Below are 11,749 nucleotides of genomic sequence, written 5' to 3'. Positions count from 1 at the left end.
TATATATTTGATGAAAAGTAATTAAAACTTTTGATATTGCATAATAGACTAATCTGATATTATGTACATGTAATATTATTAATTTAAAAACTAATTTTTTGGGGTGGGGTGGAATCAGCATGTCCATATGAATTACATATTAAAACCTGTCCGACATTAAATCTCAACCAAAAAAAAAATCTTTAGTATTTTATTAAAATTATAACATTGATCTTTCTCTTGGTAGAAGGTTTGACAAGCATCCAGTTAAAGATTAATTAATGAGTTCAATGTAGAAAGGCTAGCTGTCTCAATCACTCTGATCAAGTAGTCTTGTCTGTATCCTTTGGGGATTAGACAGAAGAACTGCTGATCAGTTTATAGCATATGTCATTTGATGGCCAGCCTTTTCTTTTCAAAATTAATTTGGTATAGATTAAGTTGTTAAAACTAATTTGATGATGGGCATTTGACAAGGTCTAACACAACCAGCACAGAAATCTATCAGTGATGTAATATTTATTATAATTGATGCCTACATCACAGGGTATGGATAAATATTTTAAGGAATGGAAAAATCATCGAAATCTTAGAATCGAGGTTGATGTGATTTTCTTGCACGCTAAACTGTTCAAGAAAATTGTAATTTTTTGACGGGCGTATCATGCTGTGGCGCGGCACTTTATTAATTTTGGTAATATATGTATGTGCAGTAACCCAATGTGAACATGAAATAATTTATTGTTTAAGATGAGATATATAATTCTGAATTTGTTTTATTTTATTAGATACAAAGTCACATGAGCAGATTTATGCACCATCAACTCGGGATGATGGAACAGATGAAGATGAGTTAGACTTGTTATACGACTCGTGTTTAAACTGTTACTATGATCCACACACCCAAAAGTATTATGAGCTCATCTGAGATACTTCTGAACCCTTAACCTCACAGTGACTCAACAACTAAGAAGGATTATTAGCTCATGCAAGATGTGACTGAGCCCGGGACAGTGGCAGAACTACTTAGAAAGGTTGCAAGCTCATATAGAATCAATCTGAACTGTGAACTGTACAGTGACTCGATTATACAGAGGCATCACAAGCTCTTCTGAAATCAGTCACAATCTGAACCATACACTGATTTAGAGAAGCAAACATTAGGAGCTTGTCCTAAATGAAGGTTTTGTTATAGCTCTCATGCCTCTCAAGTTCTAGTTGAATTCGACTTCATGATAATGTCATCAAAAATCTAATGGCTCTTGTGCCCAAAGACCAATGTATTTTGGTGTGAATTTAAACCATTTTATTAATATGTCATTTTATGGAATTATCTTTCTTGAAGAATAAGTTTTCTTTTGAATTGATTCTGATGCATTTTGAGATTACAGTGTAAATGTATCATATTGTATCAATGGTCAAATTTTAGAGAAGAAAACCCCCCCAGAAAAATTGGCATGGTTTCCCTTGACTTATATGGTTCCCCGTGTCTGATACACATTCAGTCCTTGTCTTAGAACAGAAATCTTTGACAGGTTTATAATTGTAGTTTGGCTGTGAATTGTTAAACACTGACACCAACCATACACAGGCCTGACATTTCAAGATCTGGATGCAAATGACACACAGAGGGTATACTATTATCCCCTCATTATGTTACAGTCTGAAGGTCTGTGATAACATAGGCTATGTTAGTGATAATTGTGATTAGAAATCACACAAATGATAGACCACATTCTTTTAAATATACCTTCATCATATGTAAAAGTGCCATGAGATTCACGATATTGTCTGTTATTATAGTTTGTACTATTTAGAGCAGTGCATTGTTTTCAAAGCAAATTGTGCATAAATATGACACAAGAATAATTTTTGCATAAGAAACTAAGGAGTTCATGTGTATGTACATGTATATGCAAATTAATTTTCATGTACATTTTCATTGTTTGAAAATCAGCATTTTAAAGCCACATTTTGCAACAGTATTTTTGTTCCATTCATGAAAACTGTCTGTGATCAATTGTGATTAAAATATATTTAAAATGTTGTTATGTCAATCAAACAGTAAGTGTTACTGATGAACATACCTTGTTGACTCAGGTGATCTATTGCTATCCGTTATCGTCCGTCGTGTGTTAACATTTGAACATTTTCAGCTTCTTCTCTGAAACCACTGAACCAATTTCAACCAAATTTGGTTTACAGCATCTATGGGTAAAGGGAAATTGTGAATTTTATGGCCCCTGCCCCCCCCCCCCCCCCCAGGGGCCTGAGGGGTGGGCCAAAACCACAAATTAATGAAATCTTTAAAAATCTTCTTCTTTACTTCTGGACACCAAGCAGTCAAACTGTTGACATGAATGCAATGAGCATTGAGTCCTCAACCAAAATTATGAAATTCATGTCCCCAGGGTCAGGGGTTCTGGTGTTAGGGTGGGTTCTGGTGTTAGGGCGGGGCTCTATTGATTATATAGCGAATATGCATTACATCTTTGAAAATCTTTTTCTCTGCTTCCATGCAGTTGAATTACCTATACAGTTTTGATGTGCAAGGGTTTTTTCTTCCAGAAATGTGAATTACAAGGCCCCTGGGTCTGGGATACCATAGAAGGGGGAGGGGGGTCTACTTATATACTGAAAATGAATTGTTTGAAATCTGCTCCTTGGTATTAATCAAACATTTTTGATAAGCAAGTGTGCCTTTTCAAAAATTGTGCAGTGTGTGGACCTAGGGTCTGGGGTTCATGTGTGGTAGGGGCACTTCTTATTATTGCTGAATATTACTGATTAGTTGAAATGCATTTTTGTTCCCTTACCCTGCCAATGGGTATTAAGTAACCAAACTAAGCAATTGCTAAGTGTAAAGTTATGATTAGTAATGGTGCCTCTTTCAAAATTGTGAATGCCATCATAGCATCTAGCTTAAAACATGGACCAAAATCAATCATTTGAAAGTTGTTGCATGATTCTCAAGTGACCTATAAGGCCCATGGGCCTCTTGTTTAATAATCATGTTAAGAAATGTATCTTATAATCCTAGCTTCTTTTAAAACCTACAGAAAATCTGTGCCTTTTTAAAGTATAGAAACAGTAAAGCAGGAAAGGATGGGATATCGATATAGCCTTGAGATTTTCTATGACAATTATACATGTATACTAGTAGCTACCAAGAAAACCTTTAAAACCCATCTCCCTCCCCGAAAAAATATCACCATGTAAAGTAAGTAGTTGGTATAATTATTCAATGTGTATAATTAAAATGAAGAATAAACTGAAGCCAAAACCAGTTAGTTACATTTGGGCAAAAGAGTTTGGGAGAAGTGGGTATTGGAATCATTCTAAACTTGGCTTTCTAGCTTACATAGAGTAAAAGACACCTGAGAGTCTGTCTCATCTGTTTCATATTTGAAAGTTTTATTGACTATATATGACGAAGGGCCAATTTACAACAAAATTGTATGATGAACGAGATGATTTCAGTTTTTCCATCGTCAGCTTACTTTATTTATGTAGTTATATTCCACTATCACATGCATTTGGTGTTTACTTCTCCAAACTACTAGTAATTCGATACTCAGGAGCATGCTTCTTTATAACAAACGATTTATAAACAAGGCAGGTTATTGACAAATATGTTGATATTACAGGGATTTCAGCAACCTCTGTTATTAAAGTCAGGTCGTTTGTTTTAATGACATTCTTTATAGCGAATATAACCTACCATTGGGTCAGTTTTGACTGACGTGTTGCATTTCAATGGTTAGGCCTTTGTTTTATACGGATTGTTTCGTCTTGTTTCTGATCAATGCATAGGGCTCACGGCGGGCGTGACTAGTCAAAAAGATCCATATTTTATCACCCTGTTCACAGATTTGTATTCTTTATTTTCTGTATTATTCCAAGCTCTCTGATTGGATAAAACTTGATCATATGATCAAAATACGGTATATAACAGCATATAGCCTTGTGATTGCCTGACGTCACGGCGTCAGGCTGTATAAGGATTGATATTTCCACGATCCGAAAGTGTGCGATCATATCTAGAGAACTAGATTTCGTGCAAGCTGATTAACATTGGAATTCTTTACCTGCATTTTAAAAGAAACAATATTCAGAAAAAAGAATGATATTACTGATGCAAAATACTGCAGTGTTTACTTCTTTTACTCTTTTTGCATGCAACATATTATTCCATGTGATTCGCCGTTTCAACATGTCCGTGTATTCTTTTTTCTGCATTTCTATACTACTGGATCAGTCCATTTATATTCTACGAAAGGGGTGAATCGCTCTTTTCGCGCCAATTGTCACTAGTAAGCTATCTCCGCGCCTTTTTCTTGGATTGTTCTATTGTATGAATGGGTGTGCAAACTTCCATGAAAACCTTATTCTAATGCCTCAGAAATTCTATCTACAAGTTTTATATCATTCTTTAAAACAACATATCATATACTTCAGTATATATGGGCATGCAACACTAAAGAAATGATTTTTCTAATTTGTATCCCGATATTCCATAAATGGACTAGTCCAATAATAATAAACAACGCAGTTCAAAATCATCGTCTCCTTATGCATGATCTATTAACATGTCTATGTTCAGATGCACACAATAAATAAGGAAGCATTGAAAAATCTAGGATTTTTCTTTCCAAAAAGGCCTAAATATTGAATTTACTTATTTCATTCTCAATATATGATAGTGTCACTACCCCCCCCTTTTTCTTAAGGAAAAAAAAATAATGAACACACATTACTACTGTTTACTTCAGAGGAGAAAATATGTGTATTTAATTATATCCATCTTTTAAAATGTTTACAATGCATGATTTGATGACAGATTTTATAATAGGATTTAGACCCAAGGGCAGACCCCACCCCACCCCCCCCCCCCACCCCCCCAAATAACAGCCCTTTAGTATGAAATGTAGAGATGATTCTTCTACAAGTTAAACAAAATCAAGATTTCAATTTCACAAGGTTCTCAAAATATTAAGGAGGCTGGGGGGTCAACAAATTAACAAAAAATTAGCCACCAGATATAACTTAGATTTTCAGATATGATATCTTTAGCTGTCAACTTTCATTTGACAAAGAAAAATTTCATACATATTAGTTTTAAAATTTGATTATTTTTATTCATCTTTAAATGGAGCTCTTCTTCTAAAGGAGATAAAAATAGTCTAAAAGTGGCCACGACCACCCAGGCTCTTTAAGTTAGGATATGTTTTAAACCTACAAAAGTATTAATGGTTAAAAGGTTTATCACTCCTCATGCTGATAAATTGATTGATTTAGTCAGGCAAGCTTTTTAAAAAGCTGTTACTTGTACTATTTTTAAGATTCTTAAATGCATATCGACCCGATGATTCTAAAAATGGAAATAATCTTCTATAAAACATTATAAGTGTGTTGATTTTACATAGACGACATAAATGAATTCTGAGGGGTAAAAACACGCAAATACTTAGTTCTTATATATTGTAATATATACTCACCGTCAATAGAAACGCAACACCCTAATTTTAGGATAAAAATTATATACAGGTTATAACTATGTACCAAAAAAGTTAGGTAATCTTTTACTTTGCCAAATCAGTTATTTCACGGTTGAATGAATTTCTTTCCATTACCGGATATTTTCCATTTTTGATAAAAAATTTTAACAATATTTTGGGTTTCCAAGGTTTTAAAACTGTTAATCATAAGCATTGTACTAAAAGGCCGGGAAAGAATCCTTCTTTCTTTACCGGATGTGATGCCTATATTTCCTCAAAATGACTGATTTTCATTGCTAATGCTGGAAATTGTCAAAATAAAGAAAAAAGAGATGCAGATACAAATGTACACTATATAACGACTGGCTAATGTGTTTCAATAGCATAAATGACAGTTTCTTGAAAGTCAAAAAGTTGCTACACTACGCCAGGTTAGAGAAAATTCGACCCCAATATCTAAAAACATGTAAAAAATGCCCAAGCCAAGAATATTAATTTCGCTCAGATTAAGACATTAATAAAATTAATGCATTAGAAATCGTGTGTTGTATATGGCGGACTAGCACGTTTTCATTAAATGGTCGGAAGGGGGGATGTTTTAAGATTTACATTTGTTTCTTTCATAAAAATAACATTTAATGTTTAAATGGAGCATTAATTTTTTGTAAATTTACTTTTTACCTAAATATATTCAGTTTTAATGTTATCATTAACCTTTAGAAGGTAACAAATAACTCTTAAAACATCCCCCCTTCTTGCTATCAGTCATTTTGAGGAAATATAGGCATCACATCCGGTAAAGAAAGAAGGATTTTCCCCCGGCCTTTTAGTACAATACTTATAATTAACAGTTATATATTGTTAAAATTTTATAAAAAATGGAAAATTTTGAATTTTGTTAAGAGGGCTAAAAAGCAACTTCCGGTAATGGAAAGAAATTCATTCAACCGCTGATTTGGCAATATTTAACTTTTTTGGTACATAGTTATAACCTGAATTTAATTTTCACCCTAAAATTAGGGTGTTGCGTTTCTATTGACGGTGAGTATATATTGAGAGGTAAAAATGCTTTGAATATTTAGCGACTCGATGTCAAATCAAATTTGATATATTTTTAATAAATTGATAAAAAAAATATTAAAAAGCAACATTAACAAAGTGTAGATTTAAGGTACATTCCCTAAAATGCTCTATTTGTATATATACATGTAAAGGTGGTAGCACAATGGTATTAAACATGTAACAGTAAATTGTTCTCATTATGAATAATTAAATTTTGCTTTTATTGCTTTCAAATTTTGTCCTGTCAAACTCTCTAAAAATAATATGACAAATATAGCCCTTTCATTCAGTCAATCCACAAATATAACGATTTTTACGAAAAAGCATATCGACCGAGCACGGAAAAAACAACTTAAAATCTCAGTAGGAAAAGTTTATGAATAAAAAGGGGGTCACCCTGTCCCCTTCCCCTGATGTTACAGTGCACTTGTCTGAATTCTACTGGATAAGTTTTAAAAATAGCGTATATTATATATATGGCACGCCAAATTCACAAAAATGAGCTAAACATAGATTCACAGTTGATCAACTAGGTTTATCGGTTGTAAACTATAGTTTACAAACCGTGAACGATAGTTAACAATTCATTAACTATAGTTTTCATCTGTAAAATTATATTTAACGTTTGTTAACTATAGTTTACGAATGCTAATCCAAGTTTGTCTGTCTGTAATAAAACCTTAACAACAGATTTTGTTGATAAACTTAGATTCACGACTGTAAACTATAATTTACAAGCGTGAACTATATTTATGGCACGCCAAATTCACAAAAATGAGCTAAACCTAGTTTCACAATTGATAAACTTGGTTTATCGATTGTAAACTATAGTTTACAAATCGTGAACTATAGTTTACAAATCGTAAACTATAGTTAACGATTCGTTAAGTATAGTTTTCACAAAACTATATTTAACGTAAATAGTTTACTATAGTTTATCAATAAAACGTTAACAATAGATTTTGTTGATAAACATATAGTTAAACTATAGTTTATGATCGTTAACTATAGTTAAGAGTTGTAAACCATAGTTTACAAATCGTGAAACTGTATTTATCAGATAATCTATGTTTTGCGATCGCAAATGATTGTTTTCAGTGTTAAGTATAGTTTACGGTTGTGAAACATAGATTATCGCGTTAACTATGGTTTACAGATGTGAAATATAGAAATATATATCGTTAACTGTTGTTTATCAACTGTGAAACGATCATTAGCTCATTTTTGTGAATTTGGCTGTAAACATAAAACGTTAACAAACTAGACAAACTTGAACTATAGTTAACGATAAATAGTTTTCAGCTGTAAAACTATATTTAACGGTTGTTAACTATAGTTTACGAATGCTAATCTAAATTTATCTGTCTGTAATAAAACGTTAACAATAGATTTTGTTGATAAACATAGATTCACGTCTGTAAACTATAATTTATGATCGTTAACTATAGTTAAGAGTTGTAAACCATAGTTTACAAATCGTGAAACTGTATTTATCAGATAATCTATGTTTTGCAATCGCAAATGATAGTTTTCGGTGTTAAGTATAGTTTACGGTTGTGAAACACAGATTATCGCGTTAACTCTGGTTTACAGATGTAAAATATAGATTAACGTTGTTAACTATAGTTTACAGTCCGTAAACTATAGTTTACAACCGATAAACCTAGTTTATCGATTGTGAATCTATGATTAGCTCATTTTTGTGAATTTGGCGTGCCATATATATTAGTAAAGAGTTGTGAATCATAGTTTCACAAATCGTGAAACTGTATGTATCAGATCGTTAACTATATTTAAGAGTTTGTAAAACATAGTTTACAAATCGTGAAACTGTATTTATCAGATAATCTATGTTTTGCAATTGCAAATGATTGTTTTCAGTGTTAAGTATAGTTTACGGTTCTGAAACATAGATTATCGCGTTAACTATCATGGTTTACAAATATATAGGTTAACGTTGTTAACTATAGTTTACTGTCCGTAAACTATAGTTTACAACCGATAAACCTAGTTTATCGACTGTGAAACTATGATTAGCTCATTTTTGTGAATTTGGCGTGCCATATACGAGGGGTTATCAAAAAATTCGTGGACTGAGGCTATAAAATTAGCACTATGTAGTCTGTGCTTTCAACATTTATATGTGACATAAAACAACAAAAAATAAAGAAATGTTGAAAATTTTAGCTTGATACGTATATTATTTGTCAAATTATCATAAAATAAAATCGATATTATATGATCACCCGGCGCTGTCGCCGTTTAGTTTCATGACGTCCGACAACGTCATTGTTTTTCAATGTCCGCTTCTTGTTCCTCATACACTTATTTTGATGAGATTCTCTGGCGCTGAATAAGGACTTAATCAGGCCTTGTTTAAATGACTTTACAATGTCATGAACAGAGACTTTCAATGAATATAATATATCAAATTAATTTTATACAATGGGAGGGATCCTCACTTGATTGTGCCAGCATATTTTGTTTTTGGGAGTTCAATACTTACAACACATGATCATTTTTGACGTGATTGATTTTTTACACTACAAATCAACATTAACTGTGCATCCCTTTTCTCTCTGAATCTATTTTGACATTAAAAGATAAATACTCTGGATGCATATTTTTTCTCTGTAGCTAGTTTAAACATAATTAGGTATATACCAGTTTTTTCAGGGGTAAAACTTTATAGAATGTTGGAAAAGGAAACCCATCCCCCCTTTTGACGTCATTTTCAAGGCCTTATTTGTTTGGTCACTCCATGTAAAATTTAAGATAAAATTTCATAGAAATTCCAGAATGAACTTAAAATTTCATATTTTATGTAACAATTGTGTCCCAACACATATCTGAATTCACGGGATTTTTGGATGTCAAATGGTCATATCATAAGAGTATTACTCAGTTACACTTAGGTCGCAAAAACGTCGTGTTCGATTGCGCCGCCTGGACATACCATTGTTTACAAAAACACTACTAATTTATTAAAAAATAAAATTTATGATTTATTGTTTATTCTTCAGATAGAAAAGATGATGCCTACTAGATATTTTAAAATTCATTGATGTACCTAATATGGTTTTAATTTTATGGAACTAGTCCACAAATTTTTTGATAACCCCTCGTATATATGTTACGGTGTAAAATACAACATTTTTGGACTTATTTTAAATTACCGTGTAAATTAACTTTTCGGACTTTGTGTAAATTGTTGTCAAAACTTTTCTTTTATTTCAGCAAATGTGATAAATTATATAAATTCCGCACAGCCTTAATCCCACCTGAGGCAGAGTCAGTGATGTACATGCAGTTAATCCCTTAATTGACATCTGTTTATATTTATTGACACTTAATCTTTCATCTTTAATTCTATTATATACATGCTGCTAAAATGTCACCATTCGCTCAATAATTGTTTGATACTTGATTTCTATATACCTTTTGGTAATCCTTTTATTTTACTCTGTCTTTGTTCAGTATGTATGATTTGTTGTGAAAACTTATAGTCAGTTGGAATCAGACCTTCGGTGCTGATAGTTCCCAAGCTCATGTAAAAGTATATTCTTTGCTGATTCTATATAAAAGTAACAAATTAGTAACTCGTGTTTGTGTCTTGAGGTTTAAAAGAATCTGGGTTCAACAATAAGAGGAAAGCTCACGGTTGAACCAGAATCAGTGTAGACGGACGAAATTCATCCCGTAAAACTTGGTGTGAGAAACCTAAGGGTAACGACACCCGGGGCTGCTACATATACTTTGTAGTAGTCAGATCCTGGACCTCTACAAGAGCTAAAAAGCAAGCTTCCCCAGTATTGTCAGTTCAGATACAGATGAAGCAGACGTTTTAGGATCAGCAGTGGAGTATTCTTTCCGACCGCCGTGGAGACAGAAAAAGTTTAACTTCCCTTCGTGTCAGCATCCAGTGTGCGGAAGGTGTGGAAATGTGCATCCAAACGTTTCATGTTTTGCAAATTCACCAGAAGTGCTACCGATGCCACAGAATGGGACATTATTCAAGGATGTGTTTTACACAGATTAAGAAAACGGAGCCAAAACCTGTGAATAAAGGACCAGTCCCAAGCAAAAAGAAATTGCGCGACATGAAACGACTGAGCAAGTTTCTCGAAAACAAGCGAGTTTTGCGAGAACTACCATTCAATTCTGTTAGAGACAGCCAGTTTCGATTATATTGTGATACTTCTTCTACTTTGCGAACTGAGCTAAAACATCTGAAAAAGCAACTCCACATGTGTAAAGAACAGGGGAGAAGTATGGCAGTAAAGTTAAAAACAGCCGAGTCAGAAATCAAAAAGTTGCAAAACGACAACAGAGAAATGGAAAATAAGTTAAAACAACAGACAAATAACTCCAAAGAAATGTTATATCTAAAGACAATTCAAAAATTAAAAGAAGACGCCCAGGCTGACAAAGTCCTTATGGACTTAATGCAGAAGAAATTGAACTACATCGGAAAGGACTATAGTCAGTACATTATGAAAATTCAAGAGGACGTTGAGAAAACAGCCAAACAATTGAGGGGACAAAACAACGCCCTGCTGCAGACGATTGAAGGATAAAAGAGATGATCTAGAATCCATCATTTTAGAAAAATAACGTCCTTTTCAATCCTGGAGATGTCAAGGAAAACCAAGAAGAGGCCGGTTTTATTGAGAAAAAAATGAAAACACGAGGACGTGTTTTACGCGAAGGCGGAGCATGTGTTACGGTGTAAAATACAACATTTTTGGACTTATTTTAAATTACCGTGTAAATTAACTTTTCGGACTTTGTGTAAATTGTTGTCAAAACTTTTCTTTTATTTCGGCAAATGTGATAAATTATATAAATTTCGCACAGCCTTAATCCCACCTGAGGCAGAGTCAGTGATGTACATGCAGTTAATCCCTTAATTGACATCTGTTTATATTTATTGACACTTAATCTTTCATCTTTAATTCTATTATATACATGCTGCTAAAATGTCACCATTCGCTCAATAATTGTTTGATACTTGATTTCTATATACCTTTTGTTAATCCTTTTATTTTACTCTGTCTTTGTTCAGTATGTATGATTTGTTGTGAAAACTTATAGTCAGTTGGAATCGGACCTTCGGTGCTGATAGTTCCCAAGCTCATGTAAAAGTATATTCTTTGCTGATTCTATATAAAAGTAACAAATTAGTAACTCGTGTTTGTGTCTTGAGGTTT

The sequence above is a fragment of the Saccostrea cucullata genome, unplaced genomic scaffold, assembly GCF_032062105.1.
Source record: "Saccostrea cucullata isolate Sc308-1 unplaced genomic scaffold, CSIRO_AGI_Scuc_v1 ctg127, whole genome shotgun sequence".
NCBI lineage: Eukaryota > Metazoa > Mollusca > Bivalvia > Ostreida > Ostreidae > Saccostrea > Saccostrea cuccullata.
This window is presented reverse-complemented; position numbering follows the sequence as displayed.